This window comes from Botryllus schlosseri, chromosome 8, assembly GCF_051294905.1.
Source record: "Botryllus schlosseri isolate E-star chromosome 8, Bs_hap1, whole genome shotgun sequence".
Lineage (NCBI taxonomy): Eukaryota > Metazoa > Chordata > Ascidiacea > Stolidobranchia > Styelidae > Botryllus > Botryllus schlosseri.
Genome location: NC_137243.1, coordinates 1,701,150 through 1,725,876, shown reverse-complemented (window position 1 = coordinate 1,725,876; position 24,727 = coordinate 1,701,150). Strand labels below are relative to the sequence as shown.

At 38.7% G+C, this 24,727-nt stretch overlaps 1 protein-coding gene and 1 long non-coding RNA gene across 2 annotated transcripts in view; one reads left to right on the top strand and one right to left on the bottom strand.

The window, feature by feature from the left end:
• The window catches only part of LOC145444419 (uncharacterized protein KIAA1143 homolog), a 130,213-nt gene that overhangs the window by 55,650 nt on the left and 49,836 nt on the right, over positions 1 to 24,727 (bottom strand). The gene's annotated exons all lie outside the window — the stretch shown is intronic.
• Positions 11,895 to 14,092, top strand: LOC145444063 (uncharacterized). The gene is made up of 3 exons (XR_013916601.1): positions 11,895 to 12,483; positions 13,003 to 13,341; positions 13,404 to 14,092. It is a non-coding gene; the product is annotated as an uncharacterized LOC145444063 (long non-coding RNA).

The following is a 24,727-nucleotide window of genomic DNA, read 5'->3' as shown; positions in this document are numbered from 1 at the left end:
AGACTTTGACGTCGGCCATTACTCCGCCACGACGCACCAAGACATATGAAGTTAATATAGGCCATGTAATACGCGACTCCGAGAAGTGTGACAGAACGATCTGCAGCGAGAAGACCTTGACTGAAAAGGAAAGCCCTCGTGCTGACCGAAATTTCGATATATCTATACAATGTTTAATTGTCCATTGGCGCCCAAATAGCTGGCGCCGAATGTCCCTGTCGTGGCGATCTGAACCCCATAGGACAAATGCCATAGTTTTACCACCCTATGGAGGGCCCAAGACAACTGTTTTTTTGGGAGGTGGGGGGGGGGCTGACGAAGTGCTGTTACGGTCCTGCAAAACACCATAAGAATATAGCCACTTCGGCCTAGGTCATGTAAATAAGAGGCATGCACACTGGATTGAAAGAAATAAGGGATAAAATAAAACAAGTGATGAAAAAAAAATTACGCATGAGTCGATGGGCGAGGTTAATATGTCAGATTGAGGTCCGGTAATCTTGAGTCCAGCTCTACTGCAAGCCTACTTTAACATAAAGGTTTGAACATGGAACGAAAGAAATTTAGGACTACTGCAATACAACTACCATATATAGGAATATACATTACAAATTTTCCGAGAGCAACTGCGCCCATTGCACTATTCTCCCAATGCAACCGCCATCATTCCCACATTATGCGAGAGGGCGTGACGGCCATAGCCTTTATTCTATGACCAAGCGGCGTTTCTCGCATATTGTCGCATCCGTGTGTTTGTGTAGGCGGGTGATGTTGTTTTGAAGAACATAATTACGAAGTCTTCACACCTATTATTCTAATGGTACGATGATAGGGCAAAATACATCGTTAGTCATATGAACGTTTTTCAGATTATGTCCTAGATGTCCAATTCCGATAACGAAGGCCTATGTTGTACATTAATAAACTTCGGTTGTTTGTAAGCTGTCATGTCTACATGAGTCAGATTTCATTGATCACAGCAGACTTTGAAACCATTTCTGTTCCTTGATTCCACCGGTTAGTTCTGTTGGCCGATGAAAGTCGAAACTTACACCCACATTCGAAGTTGTTTGCAACGGGATTTGATATGATACTCGATGATCAAAACCCGTTAAACCTGTGTCCCATATGAGTATCACCATTCTGCATATTAGTAGGATTGTTATTAGATGGGCTTCTCGGATTTACAGAACTTCAATATATTATTTAATAGTATATTCATATTGCAATGAGCAATTCCAATTCTCTACTAGTTGCTGATAATTACCCCTGACGAGTGTCAGCCGAAATTATACGGCTACATTTCAATGTGAATATACTATTCACTTGCATTGTTATTGTCAATTGAATTCCATAAGTCATTAAGATTTAGTTCTTCTAAAACCTGCATTGTGCTCATAATATATTAAAGACTATTTATAATACTATAATAGTATTTATAATGCAGTATATGATAAATTTATAATGCAGTATATGATAATATGCTGCATATCCGCTTATGTATAGTGGAACTCCTCAGGATAAAACGCTGGATGGATATTTTAAGAATGTAACTTGCAGGCTGTAGGATCGAAGCAAATATTCATCATGTAAAAATAGCGAACATTCCATCTTCCACGCCCATATCTTACACGATTTCAAGCATTGTTAGTCTCGCTAATTAATTCACATCCATTCTTAATCGGCCTGTGTAAACGGCACGGCGTGCCGACAGATATAATACGTTTATCTGGCTTTTAAATCTGATGGTTACTTAAAAGTGACGGGTCAATATACCGGACGAAAGTAGCATCGGGATGTGATCAGAGTCGAACAGCTAGAAAGTGTTCAGCTTTTCTTAATTATATTAGCGTAGTAATTATAGCTACACATTTTTTCAAATATATTAGAATTAGAATTATAGCTACACAGTTTTTTAAAAATTTGATTAGAATTGGAATTGTAGCTCCACATTGTTTTCCAAATTGAATTAGCGTTAGAATTATAGCTCCGCAGATCTACTTGTCAAACTAGATTATAATTAGATTTATAGCTACACAGTTTTTTTTTTCAAAATTAGATTAAAATTAGAATTACGTCTAGACATTTTTCCAAATTAGGTTTGCATTAGATTTATAGCTACACAGTTTTATTTCAAAATTACATTAGAATTAAAATTATAGCCCCACAGTTTTTTCAAAATTAGATTGGAATTAGACTTACCGAATTCGCAAAAAGAAAGAAATGGAATACCAATTAAGTTCAATTCATATCAAATTAGAGTTACATCTCATAAGTTATGAGTCATAACCACGAGAATGACAAATGTCTGCACACCAAGCTTCGCTCGTTTCGAACTATACAGTTCGACTGTATCATTTGCAGGATAACGACAAATATTATTAGCATTAAATAACCGACATTTCGCTTGAATTAGTCTATTCTAATTATAATACTTCAACTATCTAGTTGTCCGCGCCTGGATGTGATACACGCCCCTGATATACGCCCATTGTAGTCGCACACTTCGAATCACTTGTAGCCTACGCTGAGACGATTGTGCATTGTGCAAATATGTGTTGCTCATTGTTTGTTTATTTGTTCGGATCGTCACACGTTTCAAGATATGAAGCATTTCGGCGTTCTAAGGAGAATTTGCTGATTTTCAAAATGCGCCTGCGACCCATCGGAACAGATCCTGCACTGCTGCTAACAGGCCTCGTGCGATAAGCTACTATTGACGTTGTCACGTCGCTAATACCCTAACAGGCGTCTGAATCTCGTCCCATTTCCCTGCAGCTTGTGCTATTCTATAGCTAATGCTGTTTTGTGGTCGAACAGTATTCCGGATACATGTCTACATTAACTTGTCCATGTGTTGTTGTTACTTGTTGTATTCATCGTCTTGTTTTCGATAGCAATGGTCATTTTACGCCAGACCGATGTTCTTTATGACTCCGTAGCTGCAGACTATTCGATGTGTAACATCTAATATTCAAATAGTTCTTCGTGATGGTTCTGGGATGTTCGCATTTTTAGATATGACCCTGAAACATATGAACATTTGGCTTTAGAACCCTCACCATACTGCGTCTATATTGACTGTGATCGAGTGCGATTATAATAAGGCACGGGTAAATCACGCCCAGGTTCCAAGGCCAACACACTATTTACAGTATCTCAACCCGCATGCACAAGTGTCAAATGACATCGTGTTCGTTGTTCATGTACGTGTATTCCTTACTACTGTGATTCATAATATTATTATAGTTGCCAATGTTTCATCATCGCTAAGAAAGCAACAGGAGTTCGAAAGCCGTTCCCTCGTCTATACGGCCGTAAACCAAACTTTACGCTGATTAGTCGAGAGACAATGGCCATGGATACGACGCAGCAACGGAGGACGCTGCATTTACCTAAACTTATAGTCGGCACTACGATGTATTCCTATAGCCGTGTAGACTGTATAAAAACGACAAGATTACAGTCAAATGTTTATTTCTTTATCCATAATAAAATTAGGAAAGGAAATAAAATATTTAATAACATATACTGAAATATAATGCCGAAATACTGCTGTGTTTATGAATGCAGTGCCACCAATGACAATGAACTGGGGAAGAACAGACAGGAAGGCTTGGGAATGCAGAGTATAAGAAGGCAGGACTATTTGTGACATACATTTGGGCCTGAATTTGATGCCAATAAGAGTGGTTTACTTGTAATTATCTAGCAGCAGTCAAATATAAACTAATTTTCTGTGATTTCTGCTCAAGTTCAAATTTCATGAGCTCATCGCATGTGCTGTTACGATACCTCAAGCACACCAGTGCGGATGAGGTCTGCTCAGCTAGAATCACTCTATCATGTGAAGCACCCAGATATCCATATGGAAAAAGAACAAGACCGATCTTTGCTACATTCACATGAGTGATGCTTAGTAGTCTTGAAAGGCCCTTTCTTCGTGCAATAACCCCCACGATATTGAATACCTGTTCATACTGTACTGTCCGTGAAGTGATTTGAAAAGAGATGTTGCATATGGAGTAGGCTATCTGCTGTCTTGTTCCCCTCAAAGCACTCCAAAACCCTAAGATTCAGGTGATGGATTTGAAGATTCCATTTCAAGACTACACGATGGCGATTCTAAATCATGATCACCCGATAACAATGTAGGATATGCATGTGCAGCATCCGCAACATTGGAGGAAGACAGTTGACACGGCATGGAGTTCAGGGTCCGCCTCTTTGCAATGCACATATCTTCTGCTTCACCACGGAGATTGCGACTGGGAATCGCACCTCTCTTTAGACGTGACTGTATTGGTGTATCTATAATGCACTAGCAGCAGAATCTTCCTTGCAAAAGTGGTGGGAGCAAATTATTATTATTATTGTACACAACAGTGGTGCTTTTAGTCTGTTTAAGGCTTTGTGCTCCACGACATGACAGTATTTGAACTGATCAATGCATTTATTCTTGTCTTTGACATTCTTTCCACTCTCTCACGCATCGGCTCGCGATTCATCGGGTCGTTAGCTGCCGACTTGTATCTTGGCTGACTGTGATTTCTGGGCTTTTTAAGTCACTGCAACTGCAGTGAGGTCGGCGATGAGGAGCAAATGAAGCTTGTGGAAGCAGGATTGAAATCCTGCCTTCTTACTCTGCATTCCCAAGCCTTCCTGACCTTTGCGTTGGAAGGAAATGAATGGAAAAATCTGTTCTTCCCCAGTTCATTGCCATTGGTAGCACTGCATTACATACTCAGCAGTATTTCGGCATTATATTTTAGTATACGTTACTAAATTTTTAATTTTCTTTCCTAATTTTAATATTGATGACGAAATAAACATTTAACTGTAATCTTGTCGTTTTTATACAGTCTAGACGGCTATAGGAATACATCGTAGTGCCAACTAGGCTTAGGTAAATGCAGCGTCCTCCGTTGCTGCGTCGTATCCATGGCCATTGTCTCTCGACCAATCAACGTAAAGTTTGGTTTACGGCCGTATTGCCGCCATAATTCCTAACAGTTTAGATATCAGTCTCTACCATTTCGAAGATGCGATGATGCCACAATCCCGTGTAGCGATCTTTCAGATTAATCTCCATTCCTCAATAAACTACATGTACGAATGCGGCACGAGGAGTTACTCGTCATATTAATCGAAATTAGGCGGGGATTCTACCAGCTTACCGGCATATCATTTGTTGTTACTATGCCTTGATATGATTCCTCGCGATTCTCACCTACATACAGGCAATTATCTCCGACTGGTCCCGAGAATTATTTTTGGACGGTATGTTTACGCTACCAGCGCACGCGAGTGTGATAATCATCGGCTGAGTAATAAGCAGAATGGTGGTGCTTGGCGCGCACGTGCTCGGTATTCCGACAGACAAGGTTTCTAAGATATAAAAACGATAAATATTTTCCACTGTCGTCGAGGGATGACTAGGAATTTGCGACTTCAAAACTGTTCCGCTCTGGATTGATAACTGACCTGGCGTGTTCAACTACCTATGGTTAAGTTGAGTTATGTCGTCTTCGAACCGTCACCGTGTATGAGTAAACCCGGGAATCAGACACAAACTACTTTGTTAAAATTGAGAACTTATCATGCGGGCGATCGACTTTAATAAGAAAAATTAGTTTCAATTCACGTACGCGTCCGCGTGCCGAAATGTAACCACAGAAACTGCACGGTTTGGAAAGTTATAGTTAACTGTAAAGGTTTGGACGGCCAATGTGTCATAAATCAGAGCGATTGGTTGATATGAGTTTTGTAGAATTAGGCTGCCACTGAAATTGACGTGTCTTTGATGTGCGATTTTTATTGTAGATTTGTTGCCGATTTCGGGACACAAATACAGCCAACAAGTTTACGACGCCTAAGGTACTATTAAACGATTTCAGGCTTTCTGACTGACGTCTAACAAATTGGATAATGTTTCGTGAACAGCTTCTTGGAGGCACAGAACTTCAATATACAATTGAATAGTATATTCAATTACCGAAAATTCTCTAATATGCCAAAAAGGAACACGTGTGTGGGTCAATGCAAATATACAGGCTGACATAAAGTATACAACCTAGCAAAAATATCTCTTGCATGCATCCTCAATGAAATTATTATATATTATCTTATGTTATAATAATTAATACTAATATATTAAATCACGTCCCTGTGACTCGATAATAGGTGATATGACTTTTGACGTACAAGGTTCTTTTGAATTCTCTACTAGTTTCTGACGATTACCCCTGACTAGTGTCAGCCGAAAATATTCGGGTTTATTTTAATATGAATATATTATTCAATTGTATACTGATATTCTGTACCTGAAACTTATGTCGTATGAAATCGTGAAAATGCGCTTTTATCGTGTACTGTAAAGTACAGTATTGTCGTGTCGATCCCACAATACCGATATCCACTAAAATTCTACGAGCTACGTTCAAATTCAAAGTCTTGAAAATCTTGGCTTTACAAAGTTACAATTGGGGTGTTTCAAAACAATTTTTTAAAAACTGGTTTTGAACACTGTTTTAAAGAAATGCCTCTTTAAATAAACAACTTTTTTTTCAAACGTTGTCTAATTATGCCATAATTGTGTAAATACTTCCTAAAAAAATCATGTAGCATGAGCCTTCAGACGATTTGCACATAATATAGTCGACGTATACGATGCAGGGTGGCTGGAACCTGGAACCCTCGAAATCGTCGTCGGTTCAACAGTTAGATCAAGTAGATATAGATCAGTGGTTCTTAACCTTTTTTCCTCCAGCGCCCCCTTTCATAACTTTCACTGCTCTAGCGCCCCCCACACCATATGTTAAAGACTGTGATAAAATCAATTGGTAAAAGGACGGGCCGTAACAGCAATTCGCTTGCCGCCTCAAAAAACGTTGGTCTTGGGCCCCGATAGGGTGATAAACCTAAATTCTGTGGAGCTTTCCCCAAGACCCAGCGTCGCGTGATTTTGATGTTGAGCAAAGTTTTATGAGGCTTGGTCGCCTAGGCTCAAAAGTTTTCTCTTTATAACGGATGAATGAATCGGACAAGAATATTGGTAATTGCCTATATATCGCTATTATTTCCTATCCTGTCAGCCCACGCCATAAGGATCACCGATATCGTTGTATGAGCTGTTGTCTTGGACAATGCATGCACGTAATTAATAATTAAATATATTCGGGCAGGCCTGTTGGTAAAATTACTTTACTGCATGTTGTTATTTTGTGTGCTATTATCCGCTGGCTATTATAGTCAAAAGATATTGAAATCGCATAAACGTACTAAACCAAGATAAGCACACGATTCAAAATTAGTATTTCTTCAATGGCAAATAATTTTTCTTTGTATGGATGTTATTTGTCCTGTGGGGTTCATATTGTCACGACATGAAAATTTGGCACGGGCCATCTAAACTGGACAACCAGACATATTTATATCGAAATATATCGTCAACATGCGGGCAATTCTTTTCAGCAAATGTTTTTTCGCTGACGATGTTTTGGCACATTTCTCGGAGTCCCATATTGGCTGAAACTTCATATGTCTTCGTGCCTCGTGGTGTGGTAATGGCCGACGCCGAAATGCCTATTACTATTTTCGATAAATAATGCGTATTTTTTCGTGGGGGAAGGGTACCCAATAATTAAAAATTTGGCAACGGAAATTCGCGCTTAGCGCGAAATAAAAGTGAAAAACTTGTATAAACCGTCAGAAATTGATGTATAATCTTTGAGAGAACATATATGTAGCAAACACCGTCGAAAAAATTCGAGATTTGACATGTTTTATCGAATCTTAATCTGCTATGAAAACTCGTTAATAATATGTTTTACTATACTACACCATCTACTGCGAGGCCATTTTGCTTCAGCGCCCCCCGTACCGCCCCCCTGAGCCCAGCGCCCCCGATATCGCCCCCTGAGCGTTTCCGCCCCCTTTAAAATCAAAATCGCCCCTTGGGGGGCGCTGGAGGCAAGGTTAAGAACCACTGATATCGATCATTGGTGCGGAATGGGTGTTCTGATGATGAAGACCGTCGACCGTAAAAATGATGCATAACGATGTAGTCCCGGTTTAAGATATTTTCGGTATGTTGATGACAATGGTCGGAAGCCCTTTTCGTCGAAGGAGCCATATTTACCCCATACTTTCAATGGCATAAGCCAGGACCTGCCAGCACGTGGCCCGCGAGAAGGTCTCAAGTTGTGCGCGTGGTAATCCTTGAAATTAGTTATATTTTCCAAATATAAATTACCGAGACCAAATAACCATAATTTGAGTTTCTTGACCGCGAAATTTGGGATTTTGATGACTACAATATAAGTTACGACGCATTGGCGTAGCCAGGGGCCAGCCACATTTTTCGTATTTCGTTGTTCATAATCATAACGTACAATATTTCGCATATTATCAGACATCCTCGATATTTATAAGTCCAATCGCCGAATAATCCTATCGCTGCCAAATGAGCCCATCGGTATATGCAGAGGCGATCTGCAATATATGGAAGTAACATTATTATTGACCGAATTCATTCATTTTCTGTGAAGAATTTTCGTGCTGCGCGTGGCTAGGTCGTGAATGCACAGTTGCACACTTAGTCTTCATGTCATAATTATTATTGATTTTGATGCGTATTATTATTACAAGTGTTGTTTTCACCGTTACCTAATCCGGTTAGCTCCTATCGGAAGACTAAAAAAGGTCATCAACATTCAAGTGGCCCGCGCAATGCCTTGTAAATCTCATGTGGCCCTTTGGCCGAAAAGGTTGGTCACCCCTTTGTCAATCCACTGTGACGTCACAATTAAGTATTCATGGCGTCATGGCTGACAAAAACTTGTGTTGAAGAAGGGCCTTGTTCTAAACATGTTTGTTTTAAAGGGAATTTTGTTCTAAATGCAACCTACACACGACAGTAAATATAACACAGCACAACATTATTACAACGTGACACGAAATAGATATAGCCAATCAATACCAAATAATCTTCAATATGATGTAGAAATGGCGTGTATTTGTGGTGGCATAAAAGGGACATATTTGAACTTTCCGTGTATTAAATACTGTTGTGGTACTATAATAACTCATCCTCAAGTAAAATCGACTCGACCTGAAGTCTAATACACGATTCAGAATCGAATCACTCAGACACTCGAGATTGCCCAACACGACACGTCATTAACGATTGACTTTTCAATCGAATAAGACAACAGTGTCATGCTATTTTCATCTTGAAATTCCAGTTGTGTGTTCAAACTTTGCATTATATAACTACTTACAAGTCCTGGTGTATTATTACGATATCCGCAGTATCCAGTTATATTTACCCAAGCTCTTGAGAACAATGGTTCAACATCGTCCATATCTCTTCGAAATCACAGTCCACGTACGCAACCGCGGATTTAACAACCACCAACCTCTTTGTCTTAACGATTATTTATGCTTCCCGATAATCTTAGCACACGGCATCTTCTAATTAGGCTGACGAAGGCAAACATCGCACGCTCATCTCACTCGTACGGGGAATTTGTTATTTGGCATTTGCCGCGAGTCATCACCGCGGGATACCATCTACAGCCTACGAAACTAATGCATAAACTTCGCGACACCAATCTCCATGCATGACATGGTATTTTTATGTATCTATCACCAACATTTTTGTATCGTTTCTGGTTAGATATGACTTTTTTGACTCGTTGCAAGTTTCGACTAATACATTGTTACCTGTGGGCTGTAGCGCATATCTTTTGTGTTGTGATACGTCATCAGACATACGTATATGAATGTAGATGATCGTCTACCTGCAAATGTCGCGCTATTTTAACGAGACATAGGCCACAAAAACTTTCTGTCGAAAATTCCTTTCTTTTATTTATAAATTGCATAACAACGCGTTCGCATACCCCAGCTTCATAATCCGCCAGTTTAACCACGTCAATATATTTGTGTCGTAATAGGAGAGTGCAAACTCGGATAGACACTTCTAGTCAGCTAATTAGACTAGAGAGGAATACCGGTAATCTAATACTCATCTTATTCGCGAAATGTTTCTTTGCTCTAATAATTCTAATTTGATTTTTGAAATGTTTCGACACTCTTATTTCTGTATGTCATGAAAATGCTAAAGAAGAACTGTATGTTGCTGTTTTTTATGTGGTATTCGTGGTGTTTGTCGACTACTATGGTCATTAACACCAGGCCGATTGTCTTCATTCTTACTCCGTGGCTGCCGACTTGTAGCTCGGCCCACGTATAGGCTTTTATGAGACACCGCTTGCACGGATGAGAGGCAAGGAGGAGCCTAGAGAAACCTCGAATCCGCAACCCATTCGGTGTTGTAGCTGTGGATCGTACCACTACGCTATCTCGCCACACATCAGCTGTATATTGCAAAACAAGCCAAGCTCGGTGTACGTAGGCTACATTTTCTATTCGCGTGCTTACGAGCATGAATTCTAATTTGATACGTACCGAACTTGATTCAATGTCTAAGGTTTAGCGAATTCAGTAATTCTAATTGTAATGTAACTTGTAAAAACAAACTGTGTAACGATAATTTTAATTGTAATCTTATTTGGAAAAATCTGTGTAGTCATAATTTTAATTTCAGCCTACTTCGAAACAAAATAAAACTATTGCTCGGCTATCCGGAACACAAGAGGAGTTTTCCGTGTAATGTGCAGATAAATACTCAATGCTACATATTAACGTATTGGTAACATCAAACATTGTGCCATTTTCATTCGCACCGCATTATGAATCATAGCGTGTGATTAATTACAATTTCATTTGTCTTTTAATCAACTGACTACAAAACGCATTGATCAGTCGAACCGTATTAACACCTTCCGGACTTAAAATAGGATTATGCCTTTTCTTATTATATACAAGCGTGATGAATATAGTACAGTAATTTAATTTCAGAATCACGCATGTGCAACTGTTTGCCAGTAGTTGAGGTCCTATGAAACAATATCTATCAATTTCACGATCCCGGTCCAATTTCAGAACGACCTTTTAGGTGTTAAAGAGCTTGTGAAGAATGATCTCCTCATAAAATATACCAACGGGATATTTGCATAAGCGACGTCTATTTGCTATATTTTTAGACACGTCTCCATTTCATAATACGGTGCCACTGCATCCGTCTGTTATATGACGCTGCAATCGACGGCAGTAGATTCTTTTCCTATAGTTTACGTTCAAACTCAAATCAAAGGAAATGTTCCCGTGATAAATTGAACTTCGTAAGTTCAATGCAATTACATGCGGGTAAGCGCTATTAACTTACACATATTACTGACGTAGCATTGTAATCAAATATCCCATTTTTTGTACATGCAATACGAAATTTGAGTAAATAACGCAAGTACGAAGAATCTACATGAGCACTCATATATATGAAGCTATAAATTGGAAAAGTGGTCCTGTACAGATTAGACGAACGCAGATACTTTGGGATTTACACAGAGTTAGATCACTAGAACATATTCAGATTTTCGAAATTAGCTTAGAATAAGAATTATAGCTACACACTTTCTTCAGTTCTCCCATAGCCTTTACATCAGTGGTTCCCAACCTTTTTCTAGACACGCCCCCCTTCATGATAGTGAAAAATATCATAAACAATATCACTTCAGATGCTTTCACGCCCCCCCCCCCCGGTTGGGAACCACTGCTTTACAGGATAGTGAGAACTTAGATATCACGCATTGACACATTTTACAAATAAAATTAGAATTAGATTATCGTTTCGCTCTAATTAGTCTAATAATAAAACTAGCATTATCTAGTCAAGTTTGTATTTCGGATTCATTGTAATCCACGGTCCTGTTGATGATCACGCAGATAATACTGGCGACCATGGCACGCTTGTCGATACCTTTCTTGAACTGTCACCAACGTTCTCAGATTACAGTCATTGCACTGCGCGTTATTGCGTCACCTAACATTGCGATGTCGTAGACAGCTTTTGTCTCACGCGCGTTTTTCGATATCTATATGTAGGGTTCTGGTTTAAATCAGGCTGATTTAAATCAGTGTGATTTAAATCAGGTTTTTTTCCTTGATTTTTGATTTTAATTTCACCATTTTGATTTTAATGATTTTTTTGATTTTTTCAAATTTTCTGACGAGATGCGTGACTGTGGTTTATTATCGGACAATCATGTGCGTTTTATATTAACCGGACGTGGTATTTCGTCACCGGCACCGTTATGGTTCAGCTATTTGACAGACAGGCGGGAAAAGAGCAAAGAGCGGTAGTCAATCAATATGTTAGTGTTTTTGCTGTGGATAGTTAGTTGTCTACGACATGCAGCTGCTATTTTCGAGACACTCGTGCGATACCGAAAAGGAAGCGCAATCCGGAGTCTCTATCGAAAGATTCCCTAATCTCTGATGCCTAAGCGTTGCAAAAATCAGTTCGCAGTTATTGCGGGCTGGAGCAATGGGCCAACTAGCTGTGGAATGTGAACACAAGTAAGATACCATGTCATTATGTGCGATTCATATTTATGTAGCTGCTTGAATACTGGTTATGGATTGAAATAGAAACGAATCTGTGTGTACCGTAAACAGGAACGCATACCGTAAAACACCATGTCCCTAGATTTATCAGAACACGCGCATGACGTTCGGTGAAAATCTCACCCTTGACTCACCCCCTCAAGCTAGATGCTGAGCAATCAAAGGCCATAACTTTTGCCATTGGCAAACATCTATTGGGCAATCACGCTTGTATATGTTAACCAAAATATGGTAGCTCGTAAGATTGCCATTTACGTTTAATTTTACTTCAGAAAAAGAGAGACAATACAGCACTTGGTTTTTGAATTAAACATGCATGCTGTGCTCAGAACAAGCAAGCTCCAATTACATAGAATAACTGTAAGCAATGATAGCGACATCAAAACATATAGAAAGGAAAGATTTAGACCAGTGGTTTTAAAACTTTTTTGACTAATCGCATGTCTAAATTAAAAATCTTGCATTTTGCAGCCATCTCTGGACAATCTGGTGCCCTTCTCTTATCAAGCTGGATGTGGCTCAAGCTCAAGATTAAAAAGACTATTGCTCTTTGTGCGGACGATAAAGTCTCATGCTGTCAAAGATGCAGCTATAAGAGCATTAACTCTTGACGGAGACCATCATTTAGTTTCATGGATTCTAGATCCTCGAGTTAGAGGATGTGGCTTGGACAATGGACATTAATCGAAAAAGAGTAGTTCGAGACCTGGCAAAATGAATATTTTCACAGATGGAACCAAAATGCAATGATTAGTCTGCTGGAAACCTATAATCGAACAATGAATTGGATTGATTATGTTTGTAAAGTTGGTAAGCATAATTGTGTACACTCCACACACACTGAATGTCCCTTATCTTCCCTTGATTTTTAGGAATTTTCGATGCAGAATCGAGTATCTCGGTACCATATCTAATTCATCAGCCAGCAATATTCTGGATGGATCATGCCGGTGTTCTCCAAAGCTTTCAAGACTCGCCTTTCGTCCGTTGCACATGCTGCATCTTGTGAGGGGCATCAGTCATGTGCAGCCGCAATTGCAAACAAGAGTCGTGATTGCCTGCCACAGGCAAATGTTGAAGTGATGCTGCGAGTGAAAGATCACTTCATGGACTATGGTACTAACAAAGCAGATAAAGAGTTCAGGAAGATCAACAGTTTGCTGGCAAAGACCAATCCGTCAATCAAGATGAAGATGCAACTATAATGGATGGTCCCGAGATAAATCAACATGTTCCTCGCTACTAGAACAGATCAGTAATGATTCTAACGACCCATCATTACCACATAGGTTAAACGTTTTCAGCTATGTGGGTGATGAACTGATGATTCACAGCCCCCATTATGAAAGTTCAAGCATTATCCTTCATAACCTTGATTGACAGTGTCGTCATTCATCGCAATTTCTTTTATTCGTGTTGTTGTTGTTATTATGAGTAAAAAAACCAAAAAAATCAAAAAAATCATGATTTGAATTAATTACTCGATTAAAATCGATTTTAATCAGAGGCAAAATGATTTAAACCGGAACCCTATCTATATGGATCACGTGTCGATGCTTATTTTTCCTGTGATAGATATCATTGAAGACATCGACGCAAAGTTAGCATCCACGCGGCGCCTTACTGCTTTCCCGTACAATATAATTGTATTCTATATAGATCGTGTCCAGATTATGCAGAGCATGCTGACGGAGACAATATTTCATTGTACGTTCAAAATTTATAGAACAGCTGACAGCATACATGATTCTACAATAGAATAATAGATTCATGTTGGAATTGTAACCCGGTGATACGATTGTTTATATACAATGTTCTTCCCAAGTATCTACTAGTTGCTGACTCTCGCCCCTGACACATGTCAGCCTACAATATTCCAGTTTATTTCAATATAAATATAATATACAATTGTATATTGAAGTTCTGTACCACCGAGAGTGGTACATGAATTTCCTGCGAACTCGAAGTTGTGTTACGTTGAGCAGCGTCTATGTGTACCAGACTTGTGAAACTAAATAATGAGACTGACTATACAGCGAAATGCCGGTAATCTAAATATAATCCAACTAGTGAAATGCATGTGCTCCTATTTTAATACTAATATAATGTCTGGTTTTACTGAAAATTCGTCAAAACTGTATAGTGCAAAACGAGCCAAACTTGATGTTCACCATTCCCGTAGTTAGGAGAATGAAATGTGCGATTTGATATGAACTGGATAATATGAAAAAACTGCAAAGTTTCTAGCCACCCAACAATGATATGTATCGGTACACCGTAACCGTGTTTGACACTGGCTGGCTGCAGTGTTTATGTTCCTGTAACTTTCAATTAGAGAAAAATAAACGCTCTTTATCGGAAAGATTATAACGTTGTAAGTAGAATGATTACGGAACAAATTCCGTATCGATACACACGAGTTTTCATGCAACCCTGCCAAGTGCGCGGCGTATGCTAATTGCCAACGCATTCCCGAGTGTCAAGTGCGGCAAGTGGAAATTATTGTCGTTCGTATCAAGCGAATCAAGTGCGACAGATGTAGAGAGGTATTAATTGTGAAGAGTACTCTTCCGCGGTGCTGAAGTTTCGGTTGATATACATGATATATCGTACACTCATTTGAATATGACTTTCTAAACATTTTGATGAAAGATTTTCGCCGGGCCTTGTAAAGTTGAATTTCGATGGGACCTCTTTTTCTAGGATCGCGCGTTAAGAATACATTGGCGACTGTTTCAATTCCTGGAAATAGACGCAATTGTGTCTGCCTGGCATTCGCAGATAAGCGTGAGCGATTGCAATGTGCTTTGAATCGATAAACGTGACCTGTCAACCCGGTGCTGGTATCAATGTATATCCTGCGATCTGATTGTTTCAAAGTGCCGATTCGGAGTACGCACGTTTCATCGTTCTGTTTTATATTAATTTGAAGAACTTGTTGGAGGTACAGAGCTTCAATATACAATTTCATAGTAAATTGAAATGAGCCCATATATTTTCGGCTCACAATTGTCAGGGTATAATCGTCAGCAACGAGTAGAGAATTGGAAGAAACATTGAATATCAATAATCGCGTCATACATTAATTTGTTGTCAACGATTTCACTTTAATTTCGCCTTGATACCGAAGTATTGAAGTTAAGTTCCAATCATTTCACTTCTCAGCACATTTTGTACTGAAACACGGATATAATTCTCTTGCAAGAAAGCCCTCCCAGAGTCGATTGTATCAATAGCAGTCAATAAAATTGTAGTCTCCTTTAACTGAAATTAGGCTACAATCTACACGGAACTTAGACATGCACTTCCAAGCATAGAGACATAAGCAACTGAGTTACAAACAGAATGAACAGAGCGAAGTAAACTAATTACAGTATTCAGTAATCAACCAAGTGTCTTGAACAATCACCACATTGATTTATTGATTTATCGTTTATTTAGATGTACTGCTTGCACGGAAGAAAACATCGTATTCATAGATGGTCATTGGTCAGTAACGAAATACGTTTACTTTTCGGAGTACGTCGAGTAAGTTTCATCTGCTTGCGTTACTTACTCAAGTTGTTATGCTTTTCACTCAGGTTTATTAATATTTCCATCGTTTCAAAACATCACAAGACTGCGATACAATGAAAAGATAGGAAGGCGACGAAACAACTTGGAGTAGCCTCTAAGATCAGACACCCATCTTAGCCTAGGCGAAGTAAAGAAGAGGCGTGCACACTGAATGAAAAGTAATGCAGAGAATATAATACGCAAGTGACAAAATGAGGTGGCATGTGGCGGAGGGCGAGGTCGCTGTTAGGTCGTGGTCCGGTAATACTGAAGACTCGTAGTATTCAATTAAAGGCTTTAGACTACCTCTATACGTATGCTTAACAGTTTTCAGTTTTTTATTCAAATCGAGGCCTAGAATACTTACTTTTATAGTTACTTAACATGTCACCAAAATGTCTACTTTTAGTTGTAGTTCAGTCGCAATTTACGAAGTTACTTTTACATTCTGCTTGAGTACTAACGATTAATACTTTCACCGCCGTTGGAATATATTTAATGACGCTTTTAAGGTGATAATTTGATGTAAGTAAAATGGTATATCGTGTTCAACTGTACAATCTCCATACGAAAATATTTCTTAACAGTTTTCCCAATGCGACGAACACTCAATAAATCAATCCATTTATGGTAAACGCAATTGCAGCCGCGTGCCCTGAGATACATCGCCATCGGCACTGGTAATTTCGTTTGCACCGCAACTATTTCTGTGAATTCGGGAAATACGCTACGTCTGTCCCTCAGAGATGAGATTTTGTGGTCGAGGATTATGGTCATATCTAGCGTCTAAACTCACCCAAGATAAACAGTATGGAAAAATTCACCAAAATCTCCATCCATTCAGTTTTGACTATGCGACATAAGGCTTATCACTTCCAGAGGTGGTCAAAGTAGCCGTCGTTAGTACTCAAAGAAGTAAGGTCGAAAATATATACTCAAATACAAGTACACGTATCGATATACACATAACGAAATACTATGGCGTAATTGTGGCTGAAAAACTACCGAAAACTGATAAATGTAGTTTCAAAATATATCTAGTGCAAGTATGGGCAAACATACTTGAATACTCAAGAATAGTATTGTTTCATTACTGGCAGCTGGTCAATCGACATTCGTGGTAGGCCAACACTTACCGTTTATTTTGCGCAAATATGTGAAAATTGAATAGTATATTCATAATAAAATGAACCCGAATATTTTCGGCTGACAATTGTTGTGTCCTTTGCAATTCTCTACTAGCTGCAGACGATTACCCATGACGAGTGTCAGCCGAAAATACCCGGGTTCATTTCAATATGAGTATAATTTTGAATTGTATATTTAAATTCCGTATTTCCAAGAAGCGCTTCAAGTATGTACCAAATACACTATTTCTGGACTTTGTATACAGGCGACTTGGACAACTTTGAGTATGAGTTGGGGTAGTCAAGGCGAATCTGTCCAGTGCGTAGATAAATAGTCTCGATAATTCTAGAATCTAGATTCAACAAAATTCCTGCCCGCGCAATAAGATGACATCGCAGTGGCAATGATTAAAGTCGGATTAATACCTAATTATCTGTTAATTTAAGTGGCCGTTGGTCAGAGGGAACCGCATCCCACGAATCGCACTATATTTATAGACATATTTAAGGAATGGCGTTATTTGAACTGAATTAGGTCATTTTTTACAATTCAGACTCCGAGACTCCAGATAGACGAGACTGGTGCTATATACAATAACTCTACGAACGCTCTTCATGACAAATACATAGTATATGCCAAATAAGTCCTAGGTATTAGTTAAGTATCAATCAACCGATCAAGAGGTATCATCAGTAGGGCTGTTCAAAAAAACTTTTACTTCAGATTTTACTAGCTACGTATTAAAATTGTTAGGTTGGTTAAAACAATGCCACGCACCAACTTTGACTCAATTCCAACCAGTACAAGCGAGATTCTTGCAGTAGAAAATTTTAAATTTATTATTAAAAAATTGAAAAATAAAATTTCAAAATTTTTCTGTCAACCGTATAAAATTGTTAGGCTCTCAGTAGACTACATTTTGTTTATCATGTTCTTATGATATGTTAAATTCCACGGTGGAAAGCACATAACGGTAAGAAGGCGCAACACTCAAATTTGATAGACTCAATAATTTCGAATTTCAATTTCGCTTCATCGGAAGGTACGCCCCATTATGTTGTTCTTTATGTTCGAGATGATATTATCTAGCTGTGGGTCTTGCGGGATCGGGTTCCTCATCGTTATTCTCCCCTTGAAGGAATTCAGCAGTCATTGGCGATCTATCTAGCGTTTCTCGACAGCTTCTTGTTTCTCCCGGTCCATATCGCCTGTTTGAACATTGAGATTAGTATTATGAGAGTTCGCTCATGGTCTTCCCTGATTGGTTGTTTGTGTGCCATATGGAGCATAGTCTGCATGTTCGCTCTTTGTTCGGTATTTGCCGTGACTTGTTCCCATGTTCTTTGGATACCTCCTTCTGTCAGTAGAGATGATGCACGCCAAATTTCGCACGCTCAATTCCAACCCCTAGAAGCGAAGTTATTGCAGTAGAAAAATTTGTATTTGAATAAAATAGTATTTACGGTGGGTAACTCTTTAATTATTTAATATAAAATTATGGAATTAGAAATTTTTCTACGGCAATAACTTCGCTTCGAGGGGGAGGAATTGAGCCAAATTTGCTATGCATCATCTCTACTGACTGCCTAACAATTTTATGGGGTTGACAGTGAAATTTTGAAATTTTATTTTTTATTTTTTAATGATAAATTCAAAACTTTCAACTGCAAGAATTTCGCTTCAACTGGTTGGAATCGAGCCAAATTTGATCTGCAGCGTTGTCTTAAGCAACCTAACAATTTTATCACATGGCCAATGAATTCTGAAGAAAACGTTTTTTTTTAACAGCCCGAATCACCAGGTACGGACAATTAAATAGTTCTAGTTTTCATATCGGACGAATTAGGACTAATGTCACTTGTGAAATTTTTCTATGCTCCTATTCAAATTATATTTTAGTTTATAGAATTCCTCGCGAAACGAGCCAATCTTAGCCGTTCTCGTGCTCATGAGGATGAATTTTGATTTGATAAGAACCGAACTTGATTTTTGGGATATTTCTTTCTATTGCGAAATTGAACTCGATATTCACGTTTTTACGAATTTGGTAACTGTAAGTCTAATATAATTTGGATATATGTTTGTCCAGCTTTGGATTTAAGATCAACAGCGAACCAGGGTTGTAACGAAGTCATGAAGCACCGAGTCACAAGTCAATCTCACTTATATCGTTTTGACTCGAGTCTAGTCGAGTCATTTTCAATTCACCGCCGAGTCAAGTCCGAGTCCAAGTCATCCAGCAGAGGTTCGAGTCCGAGTCATGGTATTATGTCTCGAGTCCGAGTCCAAGTCTTTGTGTTGACTGCTCAGTTTCCAGTTGAAGTCTTGCTAAACCCACTTTTATAACTTTGTTTAGTGATATCAAATGGTTCGCATTTATAAAATACTAATTTTCCTCACTTTTAACAGTTTCTGCTCGCATTTTCAAATACCAGTACCAATAGTCGAAATCCGAATAAGGTGGTTACTTTACTGTTCTTCGAAATTGCAATGAAATGTCGGTATTGGCCGTATGAGTCTCGAGTCATATGACTTGGTTCGAGTCATGCGCAATGACTCGAGTCAAAGTCGAGTCAATACACAGATTGACTCGAGTCGAGTCGAGCCATTTTTGTATTTTGATAAAATGACTCGAGTCAAGTCGAGTCATCAGAAAATCGTGACTCGAGTCTTACTCGAGTCGAGTCATGACTCGAGTCATTACAACCCTGCAGCGAACCAACCATCGCGTGTATTGACTACATAATATATCAGGATATGGTTTGACGATTGTGATTTAAGGAGATTGGCACCGTTTTGCATTTTTTCTTTACTACATTTATGTTGAAATTCGAATATTAAGCAGAAAAACACCGACCTTGATTTCTACTCAGTTACAAGTAGAAGTAGAAACTTCAAGGACATGTCAAAAATACTGCAATTTGCAATAAAAATAGAAGCTTTAAAAGGCAGTCAGCAAGTATTTATAAAAAGTAGATTTGGTCGAAAGGTCCCATACTTATACCAGTTAATATGAGGTAACTACTATCGAAATGGCAATACGTATCTTAGCGACTTACGCAAAATGATTGATGACACTACCTACCACACACCTTGTTATTACGTTCAAGTTCAAACATCAGACAGAAAAATTTATAACGGTGACACACAATCACTGATATCAATAACGAAATTTTTGACGTCGCCTCCCTTACTGATTCACGCGCGGGATGATTTGTTACATAACTCGTAAAAACGTCCCAAGTGTACAAATCTCGAACCAGCTAGTATTGTGATATTTTTTATATACGATGTTCTTTCCAATTCTCTACTAGTCGCGTACGGTTACCCTTAACGAGTGCCAGCCAAAAATATTCCTGTTTACTTCAATATGAATACGTTACTCGATTTTAAGCTAATATGACGAATATGAGACGGTAAATGAACGTAACGATTTGAAACTCTATACCTACTGAAGCGCCGCGATAGATAATTCTAATGCATCAGCTGGCAGTTGTCAACGCACACAATTCTACGATAGAGATCTTCAGTGTATCGATTCGCAATGATTGCAATTTCGCCTGCTGGCCAGGCATGGTGCCACCAGTTGGGTCGCATTCCGCGACATATCTTTCCGTAATTGCGGTCTCGAGCGTTTGATAATCGAGCCTTTGTCCGTTCTATATCGAGACATATTTAATACCAAGGAATTGCGACATTTGGAATTCTGATTAAAGGCAGCGCCGAAACGACCCCTGTAATATTTCAACTTCCCAAGAGTGATAATAACTTCACAATTATCGCTTGAAAATAGCGTCTGCTAAGCGGAGTGTACAGAGAACGTGAAACGCACTTTGTGGCACGTAAGAACCAATATATTCGCGAATTTAGCGGATATCACGACTAAAATATCACCATATCGTCCCAAAACGGCACAAATCGAAAACGATTACGTTGCTGATTTACGTTTCTCTTGTGTAGCATTGGAATTATCACGACACGCCTACACAGAAATATACTTTGGAGAATGATATTTTCTGTCATTTTTTCACGTACTCAGCTATACACAGTATTTATGGTGTTTTGTACATTCGCGCTCATGCTACTCAGTAAACAATAAACGGAGCTAAAGTATTAGCCGTTGCAGATATAACGAATATTTTATGTATAGGATGATTTTTGGGGATTACTGCCAAAGCTTCTTTATCGTTACCACTCAGCATGTACTTTCTCATTTTGTACTTAATCATTAATTCAAGTGCGAGAAAAATAATTTTATAATGTAATGCCATATTTATGCCACGTGTGATTAGTAGCCCCTCAAATCACTAAATAATATCCACGACAACAATCTTGTAGACACCCATATAGGTATACAGAACTTCAGTACCCAATTGAATAAAACATTCATATTGAAATGAACCGGCTTCGGCTGACACTCGTCATCAGGGGTAATCGCCAGCGACTGCTGGTAGAGAATCGACAAGAATTACATAATGGATACTAGAAAACGTTATTCCGCGAAAATTGTCGCAAAGGGCAGATACCGGCGAGAGTTATTCATTTTGGCAACTGCAATATTTGAAATGTGTAATCAATCAACAAATTTTCCTTAATGATTTTGAACTTTTGACAAAAAGTCTGCACGGGCTACGCGTATAAACGTTCCCACAAATGCACGTGACGCGCTTTCTCTTTACGTTGATATCAGGATATAATCACAGGGATAGAGTTCAATCCCGTTCTTTATATTGTATCACGCAGATCATTCACATGTCGTTTAAAATTGTCCATGATGAAATATTAACATGTATTCTTTGTTTTCTTTGGACGCATAAATGTTCCAGAAAGACAATGACTTTTGGAAATGTCGTACATGCAAGGACCTATTATGCGTTCCACTTATTGTAATGACCTGGAATGTAAGTAGAATATTACTGGAATCGTCGCTCCGTAGCGTTTAGAGTTGTAATACATAGGTTGACCGTGTATCTTCTTCATAATAATTTTCAGTAACTATTGGTTACCTGATTAAAGCGATGGTAATGGGTATATTTCTCTCTTGCGGACAGCCTGCGTCACTGCGTGAATTAATACCCACGCGTATGAAGTATGAACACGCATAAAGCGGCTTATAAATTGGCATATCCTTGTTTGGTTGATATGGAACCGCAAATTTTGGAAACGTTTCGTGCGTGACGCTGCGTGTGCCGTTTCCAGAAGCTTTTTACATAACCGCGCAGCATTATAAACACGATATTCTCCATAACACCGCAAATTGTTTATTGCCGCCCATTGAAAATTCAACAATATCGGCAATTGCATTTAAATTCCGTCTCTAATCACAATTCTAAATCCTCAGTATTTCGGAAGAACATTAAAACTACAGCCCTAACACATTGCACCATGTGTATTTTCAAAACTTCACAGCATATATTTGCACAGCTTTACAGTCATTGCTCTGTTTAGACATGAAATAGACCAGAAAGGCTGCATCTGGACACCCGTAATTTATAAGAAATAGATCAATATTCCCATTCTACCAGCCTCATATTATAGTTCTCTGACTTCCTAATATCGTGTTTTCACTTCGCGAAAATTGCCGATAATATTTACTTCCAACGGCCGATACCGATATTTCTTTCAAAGAGTAATATCTACTCAATATTCTTGCAAAACCGATAATCGGCCTGCTTGGCCAAAGGTGGTCACTAAAGAAGTAATTGTACTTTATCGAGTACTCAAGCATACTTACACTACCTACACAAGTGTATACCTTTTCATACTACTTCTACTTCTACCTAACATATTTTTAACGTAAAACCTCTTACTTTTTACACTTTGGATTTTGTAAGGCAGATAATATATAGTATATTGTAATTGGTTTGCATCGATTGTGTGTGTAAATTTATCGTATCAACAGGTAGTCGTGGCTGCAGAATATATCCGAAAATTACTCTTTTAGTGAAGTCCTTAGTCATTTTGTTTTGTGTAACGCATCTTCCAATTTCGAAAGTATAATCCATTTCCGATTTATTTATTATACACAATGAATGCAACGCTTCCATCAAATAGACCTTTCAAAACTGGTACGTGAGTATTGCCAGACGTGACGTTTTCTTTTCCGGCTTGAAGTAGGTTTGGTAGGACATAGAAATCGATAGTTGTACAGAATTGAATATACATATTCCTCAACTTCTTATTGAGTAGCGATGCTGGGTACTTTGAGCATCTCTGGATTTAGCTCTAATTTCATATTGACGAATGTAAATTGCGTATGTAGAATGTAGAAAACTCATGTTACCAATTATGTTCGTTCGTGCGAAGGTCAACAAGTCAAGGAATTCCTGTAGAAAGTCTCGCCATGTCGAAAAACCTAGCTTTATCCGATTTAGCATTCAATTAATGACTGACTCGTCGGCGCCAGTAGAGATTCCCTGCTAGGGATCGACTAGATCGTGCTATGCGTCAAAGGAAATGCGAACTTTGACTGTGTCGCTAGCGGACTCTTGATCTGTCACTCCCTGCCACTGACCCTATGCAATATTTGGCGTTTAAATATTTATTTTTACGCCTACCTCATGGAACCGTACGGAATTCCAAGAAAGTGATGCAAAATATCGGTGTTTTTGCTCCAGGCCTATCTGCGTTGTGCGGCTACCAATTTCGTTGACCAGCATCATTTCTGTAAATTGAGAGCGGAAACCGTATATTGGCAAATCCGTGTGTCTGGTGTCACCGCCTTATTAGTAGCGAACGTATATTTGGCACTGTCGAAAATGCGGTTGGGATTTTAAATGGCTGTCTTAACCACACCTACTCCGTCATTCTCCGTTCAAATATGAGCAAATCCTCTTTCTATTATTGTACAATCTCGCCTTTTCTCTCTTGCTGTACAATGCAGAATTCTGGTGATACATTTACATCTAAATCAATGGTTTTTTAACAGGGGATCACTGAGCCAGTCTAATTAGAGCGAAATGCCGATAATCTAATTCTAATCAATTTGTGAAATGTTTCTATACTAATGTTTCTGTACAGAGATTTGCCATTGCCATGCTCATTAGAATGAGCTATCATTTGATATGAACAGAAGTTGATTGAATATGCAGGTTTTCGTGAATTCAGTAATTCTAATTCCAAACTACCTTGAAAAAACTGTGTAACTATAATTATAATTCTAGTCTAATTTAAAAAAAAAAACTTTGCTGCATTAATTATAATTGTAATCTAATTAGGAAAAACTGAAGATGTCCAAGTCTGCTCAGCGGTTCGCAGGAGGTCAAAACACGCACCCAACTCCTACAGCAAACGCCATGCTCCTTTGCGGTAAACATTCGTCATAATATTTTTGTGTTGTGTGAAAATCATATCTTAATGGTTTCGTTCTTTTAACACTTTTGCAGGTGAGGAGTTAATTTTTTGCACCAGTATTTCATTATAATGTAATAAACGGGTAATGTGGTTGATTCTTGTTTTTGCAACTACACTAGCTTTCGCCAGGTTAATAAAGGTTAACAACCACTAGACTGAA